We start from the raw sequence: 22,614 nt of genomic DNA on the forward strand, positions 1-22,614 counted from the left end.
TCCCAACTAGCAGGTGACTAGGACTCCCTTCCTTAACCACATAAAAAATGCCATACAATAAGAGAACAAACACGCACACCATACACATGCAAGTATGGGGTAAGTATCCATAAGAAAACACATGTGATAATAAACCATCTAACTAATCATCATCAATAAATGGAAATGATGTAATAATCATCATGCATATATGAAATGTAGAGTCTAAATAATCACATCATATATCAATTGAATCTATAACAATATTTGATAATCTCGAAATAATGTTACTAATAATCATCAATATAAAACTAGCCCTAAAAGAATTTGACAATGATAACAAAAATGCAACCTAGGGGTAGGCACTATAGACTGATATTCCCGTGATATTTTTTCTATGAAATGATGTTTATTATGAAACTCTTTTTGAAATGACATTGAAGCTATTTGGACCCACCATAAGTAAAAGGTAGTAGGTTGATATCATTGGTACAATATTGTTCTTTTCTTCAATTTATTGTACTATCTTAAAGTTATGTAGTTTCAATTTTTTTTTAATCTAAATTTTTTTATTTTTTTAGAAAAGGTCAAATGAATAGGATCATGAGTAAAAATATCAACTCCTTAAATCTTTAGTGGACCTCTTTGGAAATAACATTTTTGATAGTTCCCTAATTCTTTAAAAAGAATCCAAAAATATACAGAGTCTGGTGGATCAATATAGAAGGGCTCTAAAGGTAAACCCAAAAGTACAAGCATCCTCTTATGATTCCACTGATGGAGTGGAATGAAATAATGGAAAATGTAAAAGCAAAAAGGCTAAAGGGTAAAGGAATTCAACTAAAAGATGGAAAAAGAAGGTATGCCATGATAGTATTAATTAGAATGTAATCTTGAAATAATTAGTTATCTTTGTATTTATATAATCTAACATGTTTCAAAAAATTTATAGATTGCAAGCCAAATCAAAAGCTACAGAAGTGAGAGTATAATAGGTTGGCCAACACAAACTTGGCTCTAGTGGCTAAATGAAATTTCATTCTTGACTTGTAAGTAGCAACAATGGAATTTCATATCAATTTTTTTTAATATAAGGTTGCAAATAATTTTGGTTAATCAAATCATACATGCAAAATTGATGATATAAAGCTAACAATGCAGGCCACCCAATTCAATGTAGATCCTATGAATGAAGACAAATAAAAATTCCTTGAAGCAATAATATAAATGCATGGTTGCATGCCTATGCCAAGAATACCAAAGCCATACCAAAGAATATAGTGCAATGAATGACATACAGGTAAATTAGTGGAATGAAAAATAAGTCAAACCGAATAGTTGATAAATTTCATGTTTAGTGTTGCTTTCAAACATAAATTGACTATTCATGTTTTATATAAAAAAAAATGATAACCATTCACATGACATTTAATCACAACCTTCAAATTCTATCACCAAACTTGTATGTGATGAAGGTCATGATGTGCATCACAGTGGTGAATTGATTAATTTTCTATTAAAAATAAATCACATAAATATTAATAGAATTTAACATCTCCAATTCTAATTGGTGTACCTTTTTTCTGAATATTTTAGAGCATGTTGAACATCATGGTGAGTGATTGGATCTTGTTCCAATTTTTCAACATGTTGAGGTCGAGGTTAATCAACATGTCATTGTACATGATGTGTCATTGTCACCTAAAGAAAAATGCATACTATGTTCTACTAGTTAATGAAATACTTGAAATAGTAAACAAAAAGGTATGTGAACTTCACCCATTTACTTGTTATTACAATAGGCTAACTATAGTGCAACAACATTGTGCTCCTCAAACAAGAACAAGTCATCATAATTTGACATCAAAGCCACAAATGAAGGAGAATGAGGAAGATATTGATGTTTCTATCAACCTTTTCCTTAAGAAATCTAAGAAAAAAGAAAAAAAAGAAATGAATTTTTTAAAATGCTCTTTGATAGACCTTGTTTATTAAACTTAGTTGGATAATGAAATAATTCTTTTTTAATGAATTATTGATTAATGTTGTGTATTAATTAATTTTATGTCATATTAATGAATGTTATATGATTGTATTGAATAAATATTATAGTTCATAGATGGATAAATGAATGGATGAAGTATGTAATTAGATGTTAATGGAGAATTTAGAGTGATGTTGGAGGGTTTGGGTGAGGATAGATGAGCTTCCACCTTCATGTGGTAGAATATTAAAATACTCTCGAAACCAAGTGAAGCTCAAACTAACATACCTTCATTAATTAATCAATTTCATTCATTCTAGATATCTTCTCATTAGTGCATTTTGAGTGTGTCATTGGTAGGATACTATCAAATCAAAAATTAGTTGGGCCAATACACAACAAGTGTTTGGCATGATTCAACTTCATTTTTTGTAAGTATTTTTTTCTTCAACGTGTCAAATTTGCACGGTTCCTCTTGCTAAGATCAACTCTGTAGTTAGGCATTGAGATTAAATCCTGTGTAGAATAAAATGATGACATTAAGAAATGCCAAATATATTTTCTTTATATCTACTATGGTTCTATTCATTGGTATTATGGTAATTTTTCAATTATTGTTAGGTTAAATTGAGGCCACCTTCCATGTACGATTGGTGGGATGCAAGCTTTCAAGGTGCGTTCAAATGGTTTTCAAATCAATAACATTTCCTTAATCCCATCTCTGGATGCAAATCAAAGATTAAGTATAGATTGAAGCTAATTATATTGAACTGCTAAATGTATCTTTCTATTTTTTAATATGTATCTTTTTATTTCCCTTGAGACATTGTCAAATAAGATTTTCAAACTTTCAAGAGAAATGTGTGATTTAGAAAACCAAAACCTCACCTTACTGACTTCACAATTTATCACTATGGTGTTAAAGTGAGAAACTTCTTCTTTAACTCATATTTATGATACCTTATTAGTACAAGTATTGCATTTGTATAATAGGAATGTCAATCTCCTCTATCTTATGGGTATGACATGTTATAAATCAAACCAATTTATTCCTTGAAAATAAAAAAGATATTATATTGTAGGGTGTTATGGAGATCATTAGAATCAACTATGCCACCTGTCCTCCAAGGATAACATTTGATGAGTTTATTCACCACTTTTGTACTCATGTCCCCAAAGCCTTGGATAGGAGGTATGTTCCTATTTTTCAACATTGCTCTCATAAAAAACCTTAGTAATGCTCATTACTGAAATATCAATTTTGAATAGTTCTATCAATCTCACATTGTAGCTATGACAAGAATGTCAATGCAATTCAAAATTTACTAGAGAAGGTGGATCTCCAAGACTATTAGGTATGCCTAATTTTATATCTTGATAAGTCATAGCATTTTTTCATTTTACATAACTATATTACATTATAAATTGAAAAACTAAAATTTGTTAATGTAAAAGATCATATTATAATGTTGTTTATCTTTACTGCAAGGTTTGATTCCTTGGAACAACATATTAATGTTTCTTTATACATTTTGATTGTTTGAATCTTGTTAAAATATTAATTTTTGGGTGCCTAAACTCAATGAATTGGTTGAGTTGGTGTGTAAATTCATATTTTTATGTCACTCTTGATTGGCTAATGCTTTCAAATACTTTTCTTCTTTGATAAAACTAGTTCCTAGTCTCTCATGTATGGTCACATTGCCTATGTTTCGTGATTGGTAGACTATTATCTATTGGAAACTATAGGTGTTCTCTATTGAAAATCTGATTGAAAAGATCATTGTGAGAAGAAGATTGATTGAAAGAGGGAGATTGTTGTTAACAAAATATTTTCAAACATTGTTTTGTCATTGATGTCAAACATGCTGTGTGTAAAAATGACAGTTTCTTATAAGATCCAAGTACTGTCACTTAGTTGATTGATGAAGAGGATTTAAACAACAAGATATAACAAAAGCACCTAAGGGAAAGGTTGAGTTATGGTTTTGTAATGAAGTGCAAGGATCAGCTAAGGCAATGGTTAAATGGTGTATTGATAACATACTCAAAGATACAGAGGTTGGCCACACTTAGAAACACTAGAAGTATAAGTTGGAACAAGGTTGACTGCAAAGCTTGAACTAAGTTCATTAGTGAGTGTTGAGCAAGCTAGTTTAAGCCAAGAAAATTTTTAGTTGGAGCCAAGCAAATGAAAAATCTAGTGTGTTTTTAGTAAACTTCAGGTGCTGAGTGAAGTTCAAACGCTGAGTGAACTTCAAGTGCTGAGTGATATAGAAGGTTAGCGGATGTCAAGTGAATTCACAATAGGTTCCAAGCATCAGTAAAATGTAATTAATGCTAAGTAACATAGTATGTGTCAAGCATCATAATTTATATAGTGTCGAGCTGCTACATTATTGGAAAAGTCAAAGATACACTAGATCTAAGCTGATAAAGTTGTTACCTTGAATTTTGTGAACTAGTTGGAGGATAAGGATGATGAGTTGGTGGCACAGAATTCTATTTAAACAATTTTTGAGTGAATTCAAGAGGATTCTTCATGATGTTTCTAGAAGGGACAAAATGTGGGTTAAATTCAATGAATCCTACCTAACCCATTTGAACTTAAATTAAAGGAGGGAAGAATCGAGCAGGAAAAGAAATTCTAGACTTCTATTTAAGGAGTCACAAACCAAGAGGCAAGAGCTATTGGAGTACCAAATTGTGAAATGGTTAAAGGGTGTCAAGGAAAAGACATATAGGAGAAGGAAGAATAGAGCACAGAGACTTTGCTTCTATAAGTGGTTAGAAAGAGAGGATTGCACTAGTATACTGAGCATGATGACTCAAGGAGACAAAGCTTGAAAGGAGGGAAAGCTATCAAAGTTGCAAAGATTGAAAGCCAAGAAAATGAAGAAGAGATAAACAGTGATCTAAAATCTGCAAGTTGAGTTGTATGTTATAATCAAGTCAAAACCCCTTACTGTTACTCTCTAGCAATTGTATTAGTTAGGGTGAAATAAAATCTTATGGACTTAGGTTGATTTAGCAACCATTTGTAAATCCTTTAACATGGTGACATTCCAAGTGAATGTTCTAGAGTCCTCTAACTAGGCCTACTTCTAACAGGGTGGTTAAATCCTTTAACCAGGTCACATTAGCAGTCTATTGTAGCCTTTAATAGGGAAGACCTTTCAAAGGGCATCACTTCAGAAGAGTGAGAATTGAGTAGCATGTTACTGGTGGTTTTTCCCAAATTGAGTTTCCACGTAAAGCACTATGTTGTGTTCATCTTTTCATGTGTTATTCTTGCATGTTTATTTATAGTAACTTGCTGAATAGGAATGTTTTAAGCTTGGATGAATAAATAGTTAGATGGGCACACTTGTTGAAAAGTTTGAATAGGACATTTGGACCTTGATTAACTAATTCACCCCCCCTTCTTAGTTATTCTAAATCATTTCTAACAATTGGCATCAGAGACATCTACTAATTTAGTTTCAAGATACTAGAAGTAGGAAGATCAAGATGTCCAAGAGAGAAGTACCCAAGCTCAATAAAGACAACTTGGTTGCATGGCAGAGTCTAATCAAATTGCACCTTGGATGATTTGAACAAAAGGAAGGAGCACAATCAAGCAATGTTGGAGATTGCCTCTGCACTCAATTATGCTGAATTTGATGATATCAAAGGATGTGACAATGCATTCAAGATGTGGAAAACCTTGTTAGATATTTATGGAGGAGATTAGAATGTTTAGAGAGAAAAGAGAGAAAGCCTTAGAGGAAAGTTTGATGAAATGAAAATGGAGGGAGGTGAGAATGCTGCTCAATATGGCTCCAGAATGAAAGAAGTGGTAAGTGCAATAAGAAGTCTGGGTGGTCAATTGGAAGAAGAGATTATCAATAGAAAATACTTAAGGACCTTGCTCCCAATCTATGCTATTAGAGTTTCAGCCATCCAAGAGCTAAGGTGTGTACAAGGAAACACACTAACCTTTGAAGGAATAGTAGGAAGACTTATTGCATTTTGAACTATCCAACTTCGATAACTATAGACTTGAGAACATTGAATCTACTTGCAAGGCCAAGCTGACATTGAAAGACACTAATGAGGTGAAATCAAAGAAGAAGAGTAGAAAAGGAAAGGATGCATCTAGTGACAACAACACATATGAGGAATATGTGGAACAATTGGAAGCATTGTTGGCTAGAAGATTCCATAGAGGAAAAGGTAGATTCAAAGGTAAGTTACCTATCATTTGTTTTAATTGCAATGAAGTAGGTCATATTGTTTCAAGGTGTACACAAAAGAAGAACTAGAAAGATAACAAGTATAAGAACAAGAGAGAAGATGATAGCAGAGATTACAAGGACAAAGGAAAAAGATGCTACATTGTTGAAGAAGATTCTGATGAGAATGATGATGACATAGTCTATGTAGCCATGAAGGATGAATTAGATGAAGATAAAGAAAAAACACTAGTAACCTGTGTCAACAAGAATGATAAGTGGATCATAGACAGTGGATGCTCACATCACATGACGTGAGATAAAAGCATGTTTATTACCTTTTCTTAGTATAATGGAAATAGTGTTAGATTTGGTAATGATGCTCCATGTCAAATCAAAGAAAAAGGTTCAATTAAACTTATAGAGAAAAGTTCATATGATAATGCATATTATGTTGAAGGATTGAACTACAACTTGTTGAGTGTATCACAGTTAGGTAATGTAGGTTGCAAAGTAGAATTTGGAAACAAAACTGCCAAAATCTATGACACTGATGGAAATTTGATAGGAAAAGGTGAACAAACCAAAAGTATTTTTTTTAACCTAGATATGGAAGATGCAACTTGTCTTGTTGTTAAATTTGATGATGTGTGGCTATGGCATAAAATATTTTGTCATGTTAACTTTGACAATTTGATTAACATCAAAAAAAAGATGAAAGCCAGAGGTTTTCCTAAACTAAAGAAGCCTAAAAATATAATGTGTAAACAATGTCAACTAGGGAAGATGACTAAGTATAGTTTCAAAAGCAAAACATACACTTCCAAAGAAGTACTAGAGCTAGTCCATATAGACTTATGTGGACCAACAGAAGTGCAAAGCCACCTAGGAGACAAAAACATAATACTATTTGTAGATGACTATTCTAGGATGATGACTGTTATGTTTCTAAAGCAAAAATATGATGCATTTCAAATTTTTAAGTGGTATTTTTCTAGAGTTGAGAAGAAAATAGGAAAAAGTTTGAAATTCCTAAGATTAGGCAAAGGAGGAGAGTTTACATCAAAAGAATTTGAGATATTTTGCAATGACAAAGGTATCAAATGGAAAATATCAAGACCAAGAACTCCCCCATAGAATGGTATTGCTAAAAGAAGAAATAGATCAGTAATAGACTATGCCAGAACCTTAATGATAGCGAAAAATGTTGCTCTAAAGTACCAGAGAGAAGCTGGAAGTACTGCCGTTTACACCCTGAATAGAGTCCCAGTCAAAAAAGGAACAAATGCAATACCTTTTGAACTATGGTATGGTCACTCACCTAATGTAAAGAATTTCAAAATATTTGGTTGTACATTCTATATTCTTAAAGGTACTTGAAATGGTAAGTTTGATGCAAAAAATGATGAAGGCATATTCCTCAAATACTCCACTAGAAGTAAGGCATACAAGTGTTTGAATACTAACACTAACAAGATTGTGGAGAGTGCAAATGTAAATTTTGATGAGTATGCAAAAGTCCAAGTTGATGAATCTATGAAACCAGAAGATTATAGATCTTTTGTATACTTCTACGAAGGAATGACTATTGAAGACAATGTTGCCAATCAAGTTGGCAATCAACAACCAATTTTAGTATCAGTTGAGTCACAACCAATGAATGCCGAGCTACATTCAGAAGCCAAGTTGTAGAATGAAGAAAATGTACATTTTGATTCTAAAAATATTATACATGAAAGAAATGATGAAGTACAAGGTGGAGAAGAGCAAAATGAATCTGAGCTGAAGGATCAAATATGGAAAGAAAGATAGAACCAAGACTAGCCAAGTATGTGAGAGGACATCACCCTCCATAACAAATCATTGGTGATAAGAATGCAAGACTAATGAAAAGGAATATATTAAGAAATGAATCATGTCTATTGAGCAAGGTTGAGCCCAAAATAGTGAAAGATGCACTACAAGATGATGACTGCTGTAAAGCTATGGAAGAGGAGATAGATTAGATTGAGAAGAACAAAACCTGGACCTTAGTTCCTAGACCAGCTGATAAGAATGTAATTGGTACCAAATGGGCATTTAGGAGAAAACTTAATGAGAATGGTGAGATAACTAGAAACAAAGCCAGACTAGTTTGTAAATTCTATGCACAAGAAGAAGGATTGGATTATGGGGAAACATTTGCCCCTATTGCAAGAATGGAAGAAGTAAGAACACTACTTGTATATGTTGCTTATAAAGTTTTTAAGGTTTACCAAATGGACGTGAAGTCTACTTTTCTAAATGGTTTACTAGAAGAGGAAGTCTACATAGAACAACTAGAGGGATTTATTGATGACAAAAATAAGGATATGGTTTGCAAACTACACAAGGCACTCTATGGTTTGAAGCAAGTGCCTAGAGCATGGTATGAGAGATTGCACAATTATATTGTGAAGGTAGGATTTGAAAGAACAAATGACAACAACAACTTGTATATCAAGGCAAAAAAAGGTAAAGATATTTTGATATCTAAAATCTATGTTGATGATATAATATTTGGAGGAAAAGATATACTATGCAAAGATTTTGCTGATCAAATGAAACATGAGTTTGAAATCTAAATGTTTGTAGACATCAAATTCTTTGTTGGATTGCAAGCACATCAATTAAAGCATAAAATATTTGTGACCCAATCAAAATACATGAAGGAGATACTCAAGACATTTGGATTAAAAGAATCAAAACTAATTAGCAAACTAATGGTGATAGGACATAAGTTATCAAAGAATGATGAGTTAGATAAAGTGAATCAGATAATGTATAGATCAATGATTGAAAAGTTGCAATATGTTATATATAGTAGACCAGACATTGCATTAGATATTGGAATAGTGGCAAGATTTTTTGCAAATCCAAGAAAAAATCATCTGATGGCAGTAAAAAGAATATTGAGGTACTTAAAAGGAACTAATGACTTTGGTCTGTACTACAAGAGAAGTGAAAAGTTTGAATTAAGAGCCTACACTAATGCAGATTGGGGAGGTAATATTGATGATAGAAAAAGTACCAGTGGAGGAGCACTTTTCTTAGGAAAAATATTGATTACTTGGACTAGCAAAAAGTAAAATTGTACCTCACAGTCAACAATAGAAGCTAAATATGCTGCAACTACTATCAAATGCACTAATATTGTATGGATCAAACATCTATTACAAGGTATGAAGGAAGAGGTAAATGAGCTAGTGATACTTTATTGTGATAGTATAAGTGCAATCAACATATCAAAGAATCTTGTAATGCATACCAAAACCAAGCATATTGCAATCAAGTATCATTATGTAAGAGAATTGGTGGAAGAAAAACAAGTGAAGATGGAAAATGTTAGATCAAGCAACAGATTGCTGAAATCTTCACAAAAGAACTACTTAAAGATGCTTTTGAGTATATTAGAGGTAAGTTAGGGGTGATACCCCTAGCCAAGGCAACTTCAGTAACATCAAAGACTGCCCTACTTGAAGGGAATTGATTGTTGAAATATTACACATTGATGTAGAGGATACTTACTTTAGGATTATTGCTAAAGTAATCAAAGTGATGAAGTTTCAAATCAATCACAAGCAAGGTGATAGAGGGGGAAATTTAAAGAACCTTCAAATCCTACACTTTCATGTTAAGATGCTGAGATAATATGTCTTTGGCATTATTGTCAAAGAGGGAGAAATATCATAAATTGATCAGCAATTGAGGGAGAAGATGAAGAAGTTGATCAAAAAATATGGACAAAGAAAGAAATAGCATAATATGAGAAATGCATATAGAGGGAGAGAACGTAAGAAGGCCAAAAATGAAAGAAAAAGGATAAAACAACTAAGAGGAAGAAGTAGAAGTAAAGCAATTGGGATAGTAGATCAAGAGAGGAAGAAATTCTATAATCTAATCCAATTTTTTTTTGGCATTTGACTTACTATTCTAACCTAGTGAGCATTTTGATAACTTGGTTGAATAGTTTGGTCTGATGGTTGATCTGTTTGGTTTTCCATCAATGCCAAAGAGGGAGATTGTTGGAAATCTAATTGAAAAGATCATTGTGAGAAGAAGATTGATTGAAAGAGGGAGATTGTTATTAACATAATGTTTTCAATCATTGTTTTGTCATTGATGTCAAACCTGCGATGTGTAGGAATGACAGGTGCTTATAAGATCCAAGTACTATAACTTAGTTGATTGATGAAGAGGATTTAATCAACAAGATGTAACAAAAGAACCTAAGGGAAAGGTTGCATTATGGTTTTGTAATGAAGTGCAAGGATCAACTAAGACAATGGTTAAATGTTGTATTGATAACATACTCAAAGATATAGAGGTTGGCCACACTTAGAAACACTAGAAGTATAAGTTGGAACAAGGTTGATTGCAAAGCTTAAACTAAGTTCATCAGTGAGTGGCAAGAAAGCTAGTTTAAGCCAAAACAAAATTTAGTTGGAGCCGAGAAAATGTAAAATATAATGTGTGCCGAGTAAACTTCAAGTGTCGAATGAAGTTCAAGTGCCAAGTCAAGTTCAAGTAATAAGTGATATAGAAGGTGTTGAGCATTAGAAAGACTTAGTAGATGCCAAGTGAATTCACAATATGTGTCAAGCATCAATAAAATGTAGTTGATGTTGAGTAACACAGTATGTGTTGAGCATAAGAATTTCAATAGTGCTGAGTTATTGCATTATTGGAAAAGTCAAAGATTTGCCATATCTGAGCTAACAAAGTTGTTACCTTGAATTTTTTGAAATATTTGGAGGATAAGGATGATGATTTTGTGGCAAAAAATTCTATGTAAATAATTTTTGAGAAAATTCAAGAGGATTCTTCATGATGTTTCTAGAAGGGACAAAATGTGGGTTAAATTCAATGAATCCCACCTAACCCATTCAAATTGAAATTGAAAGAGGGAAGAATCGAGCAAGAAATTTTTTTTCCAAAATTTTATTTAAGGAGTCATAGACCAAGAAGCAAGAGCTACTGGAGTGCCAAATTGCAAAATGGTTAAAGGGTGTCAAGGAAAATACATCTAGGATAAGGAAGAATAGAGCACAAAGACTCTACTTTGATAAGTGGTTAGAAAGAGAGGATTGCACTAGCATATTGAGCATGATGACTCAAGGAGAGAAAGCTTGAAAGGAGGGCAAGCTATCAAAGTTGCAGAGACTTAAAGCCAAGGAAATGAAGAATAGCTAAAATGTAATCTAAAATTTGCAAGTTGAGTTGTATGTTGTAATAAGGTCAAAACCCCTTATTGTTACTCTCTACCAATTGTATCAGTTAGGGAAAAAGAAAATCCTATGGATTTAGGTTGGTTTAACAACCATTTGTAAATCCTTTAACATAGTGGCATTGCAAGTGAATGTTCTAAAGTTCTCTAACCAGGCCTACTTCGAATAGGGTGATTAAATGCTTTAACTAGGTCACATTTAACAATGTGTTGTAGCCTTTAATGGGGTAGGCCTTTCATAGGGCATCTCTTCAGAAGAGTGAGAATTGAGTAACATGTTACTAGTGGTTTTTTTGAAGTTGGGTTTCCACTTAAATCATTGTGTTATGTGTTGATCTTTTCATGTGTTATGCTTGCATGTTGATTTACAATAACTTGCTGAATAGGACTGTTTTAAGCTTGGATGAATAAATTGTTAGATGGGCACACTTTACTTGCTGAAAAGCTTGAATAGGACATTTGGACCTTGAACAACTGATTCACCCCCCCTATTAGTTATTCTAAATCATTTATAATATTTTCATTCCAACTAAGCCTAAGGACCATTCACATCTCTGATCCCATGGATCTCTGATTGTAAAAGTAATCAAACTCTAAGTCTAATATCTGATCCAAACTCTATCCTATTCCATGAACAATTAGGACTCTCCTCTTTCTCAAAGATGAAGCCATACTACTTGACTATTTAGTTCACTTCCTCATTACTCCCTAAACGTTATAGTTTACATGAATTTTCCATAATTCCCAATAATCCTAACAATACTCATTTTGTTGATTGAACAAAGTACCAATAACCTTACTATCAACTTTGACAATCCTAAATACCCTTGCATATAATGTGGGATTGCCCTTATCTTGGACCACAATGTTCTTCAAAGAGCTTAGCATCAACGTCCCTTGATCATAAACCATCCGACAACACATATACTCATAGATTATATCCAATCCTTATTCATAAACTATAGTTCCACTATCCAAACTATGATAGTCCATAGCTATCATTTACTACATCAAAGCACATCATTTTTTTTGTATAATTTCCTACAACTCTTGGGGATGATAATATGCACTCTCTCCCAAATCATGCCACATGTGGGGTTATCTATCACACATAAAATCATAGAGAAATTACATTTTATTGGTCATTGTTTACCATGAACAAGGGTTTTGTTAGTTCAAAAACAAATACTTATATCTTTGCCAACATTAAATGAAAGCAAGTTCTCCAAATGCCAGGATGGTATTGATTCATATTCCTAACACACCTAATCAATGAAATTTCAAAATAGTAGCATTCAAAGTACAAAATTTCACTAAAAACAATTGTAAAAAAATTATCATAGTAAGGAAATATGCATGAAACTCATCATTTTATCAATATATCTATCTTTTCAAAATTAAATTTCATTTGAGTTAAAATACATTATTAACCTATATAATAGATAGATAAAGATATTATTATAACATATTAAATATTGTAAACTCTAATTACATTATAAAAACATGCATAAAAAATAATCAAATTTACTTCATAACTTAGACCTATAACTAGCTATCATATAGTGCAATCATTGAAACATTAGAAAAGACTTTGTAACTAATTATAATAAAATTTAGACATAATCTATGTTTTATTTTCTCATGGAAAACTATATTATCTAGTGACAATTCTTTTTATGTAAATGGTCTACGTTGGACAATGTAAATGATCTATGTTGGACAACTATGATTGTATAACATATACCTATAGTAGTGCATCAAAAATTCACTATAATTCTATATCATGTGATTCTTTGTGTCTCCTCGATGTAAGAAATTAATAGAAATTCCTTTTAAAAATTTTGAAATTTGAATGTATATGAGAATGTTTTTTGGTTTTCATAGATTTTTTTAAAAATGTATTGTCTTCAATTAGCACTATTGGCATAGCTCATTTTATATTATTCAAATCCACTTTGTTATTAGTGAGTAACTCCATCTTAGTAAAAAAAAATTCAAGCAATTTCTACTTGTAGATAGACATGTTATGCTTGTACTTACCAATGTAGTGCAAAGAAAACTATAGAGTTCACAAGATCCTTAGAATAATATATTGTATAAGACCCATTATGCAAAACTACATGCTCACAATAGACTTGTAATGCAAAAAGTGCATCGTACACACAACCAAGTAAGGTCACTCAAAGATAATGAAATGATAGAATGTTCCAAGAGACAAATTGAACTAATCAAAGTGAAGGTGCCCAATCGAAAAGTTCCTAAGGTCATCCCCTAGGGCTATCAAGAGCAAGACCACTCTTACATGTGATTTTTTTTTTTAGGTAAAAATGTTGCAACTAAAGAAATCAAAAGTCATCAGAATGGTTCCAGCAAAATACATTGAAATAGGCAATTTTATCCTACAATCACCATGTTTCTCTTTGCAAAGGGATTTCCCATATTTGTGTCGATGTTTTATGACCCTTCCATAGATTCAATGTTGCTGACAATTCAGAATTCAAGACTTCAATCTGTCTTGATCACCATCATTAGCTAAATTCAACAAAGAAAAACAAAACCCAAATGCTAGATGGAAGATCTACCTTAAAGTTTACTCTCAATGTCATCATGATGACACATTGAAACAACAATTGTTGTCAAACCATTCTCAAAGTTGTGCTAGTCAAATTACAAAATGGTGACTTTCTAGAGCCCTCGTATAGAAATTGGGTTGTGCTACATGTTCCCATTCTCATGGAAACTGATGTTGTTTTCCACACTTGGCTCACATCCATCTTGATCATACACACTGGGTCTATTTGAGGGCCATAGGAGGTTTGAATAGAGAACACTCCCTAATCACTTCTGAAATGCAGCCCAAGTGCTAGACACAAGCTCACCACTAAACTCACTCTCCATAGCACCACAATGACATGTTGGAGCGATAACCACTATAAAACTATTCTTGAAATTGTGCCAATCAAGTTGAAAAGAAGCAACTTTTGGGAGCCCTCACATAGATTTTGGGATGCTTAGTGCCCTTCACATATACAATGACATGTTGGAATGACAACCGTTTTCAAACCATTCCCAAGTTTGTGCCAATCAAGTGAAAGACAGATGAGCAATATTGGGTAGGCCCATCAATGATGGGGGTGGGCCTGACATTTAATTTTCTTTCAACAATGCATATTTGTCAAACTTGTGACCAATATTTGGTGAGATATCAATGAGAAATTTGACTAGCATGGCATTATGGGTATGACATCCTTGTCATAGGGGTGTCAAATTTTCAACCAATTTTATTCAAAATTTTGAAGAACAAGTTGATGAGCATGCAGTTATGGGTTTGACATCCTAGTCACATAGTTGTCAAAGTTTTGACCAATCTTAGTTGAAAGTTCAATGAAAATACTGAATAATTTTAGGGGTCATTTTCAACTAATGTATGTCTAGAAATTCTAATGTCAAACAAAATTTTTTAAAGTTTCGATAGAAAAAATATTGACAAGACTAGCTTTGGATCTTTTGATCAATCTGAGTAGAAAAGTTGACCAATTTTCATTGAAAAGGGAGGTTAATTCTACTAGTGTGGTGGAGGTATTTATGGGAGAGGAATTAGGTAAAATAGATGATTGAATAGACAAGGTTTCAACAAGAAACAAATTTATGGTGAGGGTATATGAGGATATCCAAGATGTAAAGAATAAAGTTGAGAGGCAATTTTTGGAAGCAGATAAGTACTATACTGTCACAATCTTAGAGATTTTTGGGTAATGGGGATGAGTCAAGAACTTAGTTTTGTTCAATATAAATAATGGTGCAATAGTTTAGATCACTATTTGAGGTAGCTCTGTTAGGAGATGATATTAGAAAAATCTAAAAAATGAAAGAAGCACTACTAAAGTTAGATTCTAGGCTAGAAGATTTTGTAGCCATTAGGTTAGAGATTAGTAATTACTACTGGATGGTGCATAATATATATGACTCCTTGGAGTTTACATAAACTTAGGAAATCATTGCCATAATTGAAAAGTGTTAGTTTGTGATGATTGATCATGAAGTGTGTAAATATTGTACGTACTTCATAAATTTTTTTGGGTTGTGGCCGACATTGTGGCCAACATATGATTGACATGCTATAACCCTAAAGTGGCATAAAATTACTTGTATAAAAGGGCTTAGGGTTAGGTATTTTAGTTAAATTTTGATGAAACATTGGTTCTTGTGGTGGTATTGAGCTGTAAGGGATTATAGATTGTAATCATGTTATAATCATTGGATCATAATAATATTAGACTTGTTGTTTGGTGAACATAGCCTAGGGATTGGGTAAACTATGTTAAATATTGGTGCCTTGTGTTCTTTTTTGTGTGACCTATTATTTTTTGTTATTGGTTATATTTGCATGTAATTGTTATTTTCTATCCATAGTTTTATCCTAACAAGTGGTATCAGAGAAAGGTTTTTTTTTAGTTATCCTCTGTAGGAAAGTCTCATAGTTAAGTGGGAGTCTCACGATTGAGTGGGAGCTATGGCAGACAAGGGTAAGCTAAGGATTGCTAGGTTTAATGGGAAGAACTTCTACTTATGGAAGATGCAAATGGAAGACTATATTTATCAGAAGGATTTATCGAAGTCATTGGAAGGAAAAACCAAGAATCAGGGATCTATGTCAAATGATGAATGGGATCCTTTAGACAAAAAGGCACTCGAAAGCATTTGGTTATGCCTGGCACCATTAGTGGCATTTAATATTACAAAAGAAAAGATAATAGAAGAATTGATGCAAACCCTAGCAAAATTATATGAAAAGTCCTCCACTTCAAACAAGGTATTTCTCATGGAGCATTTATTTAATATAAAAATGGCAAAATGTGGATTTGTTGTAGATCATTTAAATGAGTTTAATACTATTACTAGTTAGTTATCTTTTGTGGATATCAATTTTGATGAAAAAATTAGGCCTCTATTGATTTTGTATTCTTTTCCTGAAAGTTGGAATGGCTTGGTAATGGGTGTGAGTAATTCTATTATTGGATCTAGTACCCTAAAAAATGATGATTTTATCAGTGTTGTTTTAAGTGAGGAAACTCATAGAAAAACCTCAGGTGGTTCTACATTAGGAAGTGCCTCGAATGTGCAAAGTAGAGGAAAAATGATTAAGAGAGTAAGTAACTCTATAAATCATGGGAAATTAGGAGGAAAGTCAAAGGGGAGGAGGTCTCAATCGAGAGGACCAAATAATTGCTAGTACTATGGGAAACTAGGGCACAAAAAGAAAGACTATTGGAATTGAAAGAAAAATGAAGGAGATAAACCAGATGGAGAGAAGGAGGTAAATGTGGTAAGTGACAAATCTGAAGAGGATGTTTTGCTTCTATCTTTAGAAAGTGTTGATTGTTCATGGGTTTTAGATTTTGGTGCTTCATTACATGCTACACGTCATAGAGGTTATTTCATTGGTTATGTCCAAGGGGATTTTGAACTTGTTTATTTGGGGGATATTGAACCCTAACAGATTGTTGGAAAGGGAAAAGTTAAGCTTAAGTTGCAAAATGGGAATCACTAGCTACTACATGAGGTAAGATATGTTCCAAGGTTGAGTAGGAATTTAATCTCGGTTGAGCAACTCGATGATGGGAGATGTGTAGTTACTTTTAATGATAAAAATTGGAAGGTTTCAAAAGGTTCCCTTGTAGTAGCAAAAGGTGTAAAAATACACAACTAATATATTTGTACAAGTCATATTGTTCCTTCTACTTTAATTATTTTAGAGAAAAATGAATGTCCACGAACAGTTACTGCAGTTGAGCAGGGAGAAAAAATAGCTGTTGTAAATTCTGATACAAAATTGTGGCACAATAGACTTGGGCATATGAGTGAGAATGGTATGAAAGTACTTCATTCAAAGAAGGTTTTACTAGGTCTAAAATGTGTTAAAATGAATTTTTGTGAAAGTTATGTGTATGGAAAACAAAAGAGAGTGAGTTTTGTGAAGACTGGGAAGGAAAACAAAAAGGATAAATTAGAGCTTGTGCATACTGATGTATGGGGACTAGCTTAGGTATCTTCCCTTGGTGGATCTCATTATTATGTTACATTTATTGATGACACAACTAGAGAAGTATGACTTTATTTCTTTAGAAAAAAATATGATGTATTTCAAACTTTTAAGAAATGAAAATGCTTGGTTGAAAATAAGACTGGTAAGAAATTAAAATGTTACAGATTTGATAATGGTGGTGAGTATTGCAGTCATGAATTTGAAGATTATTTCTCCACTAATGGTATTCATAGATAGAAAATATTTCCAAGAAATCCACAGAAAAATGGAGTGGCTGAACGCATGAACAAGGCTATAATGAAACATGCAAGGAGCATGAGTTTGCATGTCAGATTGCCCTTACACATGTGGGTGGAGGATGTCAATACTATTTTATATTTGATTAATAGAGGTACTTCTACTCCTTTGGGTTGTTTTATTCTAGAGGAAGCATGGATTGGTAAGAAGGTGAGTTATTCTTTTCTCAAAACCTTTGGTTGTGAAGCATTTTCTCACATAGATTTTGAAAATAGAACCAAGCTAGAAGCTAAGTCAAAGAAATGTGTATTTTTTAGATATGACATTAATGAATTTGGTTATAGGATTTGGGATTTTGAAAATTAGAAAATTGTAAGAAGTAGAGATGTCATATTCAATAAGAAAGTGTTGTACAAAGATTTGTTGCAACAACATGAGAAGAAAGAAGATGATTATGTAGTGTTGGATGATAATTCAAAAGATGATGTTCTAGCCATTCCTCATGATGGGAAACAACCACAACCACAAATACCACACACACCAGTGCATCTTAGACAGTCAACAAGGAAAATTAGACCTCAAAAAATATTTTCTCCCTCTTTGTATTCTATTTTATTAACAAATGGTTATGAACTTGAATGTTATGATGAAGCTATGTAGGTGCGTACTAAGATTTAGTGGGAGTCTACAATGAAAGATGAAATGGACTCTTTGCTGAAGAATAAGACATAGGATTTATGCAAGTTTCTTGCAGGTAAAAAGGCTTTAGCAAATAAGTGGGTTTATAGGTTAAAAGAAGAGGAATGAGGTAAGAAAATATTTTAAACCAAGTTAGTTTTAAAAAGATTTGTACAAAAAAGAGGAATTGATTTTGATGACATATTTTCTCCTCTTATTAAAATGACTTCTATCTATACTATTTTAAGCATTGTGGCTACTAAAGATTTGCATTTAGAGTAGCTTGATGTTAAAGAAACCTTTCTTCACGGTGATTTGGATAAAGAGATATATATGGCTCAGCCATGAGGATTTGAGGTCAAAGGTAAGGATAACTTAGTGTGCAAATTGAAAAAAGTTTATATGCCTTGAAGCAAGCACCTCAGAAATGGTATCTAAAATTTGACAGCTTTTTGCATGAGCATGGATATAATAGGTGTCATTTAGATCAATGTGTGTACTTTAAGAGGTTGGATGATGATAGCTACATTATTTTATGTTTATATGTTGATGATATTCTTGTAGTTGGGTCTAGCATGGATTACATTAAGAGGCTGAAACACTAGTTAGCACATGCATTTGCCATGAAGGATTTGGGGGCTGCAAAAAAAATCCTTGGTATGAAAATTTGTAGAGATGGGAAGCATAGGAAATTGATGCTATCTCAGGATAATTATGTTGAGAAGGTGTTGCAACATTTCTCTATGGAGAATGCTAAAGCTATCAACACACCTTTACCTAGTCATTTGAAGTTGACTAAGGAGATGTGTCCCAAGACTCAAGAAGATGAGGATAAGATGTCTACGGTACCCTATTCTTTAGTTGTAGGAAGCTTGATGTATGCTATGCTATGTACTAGGCTAGATATTGCACATGTAGTGGGATTCATTAGCAGGTGTATGAGTCATCTAGGAATTGAGCATTGGAATGTAGTAAAATGGATTCTCAAATATTTGAGAGGAACATCTAATAAGTGTTTACACTTTGGGGGCTCTAATACTGATTTATAGAGCTATGTTAACTCAGATTTGGCAGGGGATATTGATACCAGGTGGAGTACTATAGGTTATGTCTTTACTATTGGTGGGGCAGCAGTGAGCTAGGTTTCTAGGTTACAGAAGGTTAATGCTTTATCCACTACAGAGGCAGAGAATGTTGCTGCTATAGAGGTAGCCAAGGAGGTGATATGGCTTTAGTTCTTCTTGCAAGAATTAGGACACCCTTAGAAGGATAATTATTTGTTTACATATAGTTAGAGTGCCATTCATCTTGTGAAGAATTCAGCTCTACATTCAAAGACCAAACACATACAGTTGTTGTACCATTTCATTTGATCAGTTTTGGAGGATGGACAATTAAAGCTGGACAAGATACATATAGATGATAATCTCATAGATATGTTTACAAAGGTAGTGACAAGGGAGAAGCTGAACTCCTCTTCAACTTTGGTTGGTCTTCTAGACTAAACCTGAATAAAAGAACAACACAATCCAAGGTGGTTTGATCTAGTGGGAGCCTCATGTTGGAATTGTTATAGAATCAATTTCCAAGTGGGAGATTTTTGTCTATTGTGGAGTCTAATTAGTCCCCAAGTGGGAGATTGTTAGTTTTTGGGCCATGGTTGACATTGTGGCTAACATATGGCCAACATATGATTGACATGTTGTAACCCTAAAGAAGAAGAAAATCACTTGTATAAAAGGGATTAGGGTTAGGTATTTTCATTAAGTTGAAATGAAAAATTGGCTCTTGTAGCAGTATTGAGCTATAAGGGATTATAGATTTTAATTAGGTTATAATCACTAGATCATAATAATATTGGACTTGTTGTTTGGTGGACATAAGCCAGGGATTGGGTGAACGACATTAAATCTTGGTGCCTTGTGTTCTTTTCTGTGTGATATATTATTTTCTGTTATTGTTATTTTCTATCCATGCTTTAATCCTTAAAAAAAAATTAGAATCTAGTGCAACCATACATCATTTTGATCAAGAGGGAAGAGAACCCAAATGCTAAAAATTGAGTTTTGACACTTAGGAAAATTCTTACAATCTTGGTCCTGTCACCCAAATGTGTAATTTTTACAATATATTCTTTTTAGAATGTGTTCTTTTCACAAGGTGCACCAAATTAAGATATGGACTGATAATTTTGGATATGAAGCAGTAACACACAATTAACTATCATTTCCTATTTTTTGAGTATTACATGGACTAGAAATGTGTTTTGATGGTAGTTCAACACCTACAAACACCTAGAGAAAGCCAAGATTCCATTTTGGAACTCTCAGTGGCTCCTAGATGAACTCATGGCTTCTCTCTTCTTATTTTCTTCTTCTTTTATTGTTTTAAATTATGTAAAGGTTCATGCACCCATTAATTGATATTACCAAGGGTGGAGACCTACTTAAGCACCATTTAGAGAGCTAGTTTATATAATTGGCCTTATTTTATTAGTTTTTAGCATAAGCTTGCATTTGAAGATCTCTCAATCCTAAAAAAAAAAGAGGAGAGGGTTTCTTATAAATTCATGGATGTAATATGTAATCTAGACCAATATTTTGATGCAATAATAAATTCTATTGGTGCTCTCATTCTTAGTGTAGTAAATCTTGTCACAATATGTTATTTTTTGTGAATTCATATTAATAAATGATAATTGAGTGAACGGTTTTATTGATTTATTATAATTGTATAATCTTTTAATTCTAGTGTTTTCCTTATGTTAACAAATTCAGTTGTTGTGATGAATTGGAGAAAGGACCATTATTACTATTACATAGTACCTTTTCTTGTGTGTGTGCACTTTTCATGGCTGCATGATTTGATGAATCCTAAAACATCTTTTTCTTTTCATTAAAGTTCCCATTAATGATTCCATCAGTCAAGTCAAGGAAGTGTTCATCATAATTTCATTGGTTTCCTACCAAGTCCTCTTGATAAATTAATTAGTAGACATGTTGTTACGTTTCTTATGCCTATTAGGAATTTTCCTTTTAGTAATTTTCTTTATTCTCTCATTATTGTATCTTCATTATTTTCTTCTCAAACATGTGGTAATTTAATATTTTAAATGGTTGCATTGATTATAAATTTTAGTCATCATAAGATGAAAAATATAAAATATTTTTTTGTTGTCGTAACATTTCAGAAAAGTTGTGCAAAATTAGTAGATACTAGAAAAGACCTCCTTATGAACATTCACATTTATCTTCGATTGAGCTATTGAGTAGGTTGAAAAATAGCCATCTGAAACCTTGAAGTTGGTCATTGATCAGCTTTTCAAGAGAAATATTTATAATAATTTATGTCATTAGCATCATGCAAATTCACTTTTTACTACTCAATAGTTGCTAAAGCTAATAATAACTGGTTGTGGCATAAAAGGTTTTGTCATATAAATTTTGATAATATTGTGGAAGTGAGTAATACACTTATTGTTGGGAATTTTCTCAAAATTTTAAAGCCTACTAATGTTGTATGGAAGGAATGCATTATGGCTAAACATAAGAAAATCTCTTTTCCTAGCAAGATGTTCACTAGAACATCAAAGTTGGAAATTATTCACATAGATTTGAGTCATCCTACAAAAAAAAGAGTATTTCATGGTAAAGATACTTTATGATTTTTTTTAATGATTTTACTAGGATTATGAGGGTAGAATTTCTTAAGGAATTTTTTGAAGCATTTGAGATGGATAAGGCATTTCAGAGCATAGTTGAAAATGAATCTAAATTAAAGATTAAGTGATTAAGATCTGATAGATTTGGAGAGTTTACCTTGAATGAGTTTAATAGTTTTATGAAGTGAATGGTATTATCTCCTAAAAAATCTTAGCATAATGGTATAGCTGAGAGATGAAACATGTCTATAATAGAAGTTACAAGAGCTATGATATTTCAAAATGATGTATCAAAGACATTATTGAGAGAAGTAGTTAGTACAATAGGATTTAGAACGAATAGGGTATAGATCAAAAAAGGTACATACAAGAGTATTTATGAATTTTATATTTTGGAAATTCACCATTAGCAAAGTATTTTAGAATTTTTGGAAGGAAATTTTACATGAAGAGAGATGAAGATATGTTTCTTGGTTATTCATTGAAAAGAAATGCTTGTAGATGTTTTAATTAGACAACTAAGACTATTATTGAAAGCACAAATGTGAAAGTGGATGATAAGTTTGGTGT

Source organism: Cupressus sempervirens, chromosome 7 (genome assembly GCF_028749045.1).
Source record: "Cupressus sempervirens isolate cs-2001-9-10 chromosome 7, ASM2874904v1, whole genome shotgun sequence".
NCBI classification, from domain to species: Eukaryota; Viridiplantae; Streptophyta; class Pinopsida; order Cupressales; family Cupressaceae; genus Cupressus; species Cupressus sempervirens.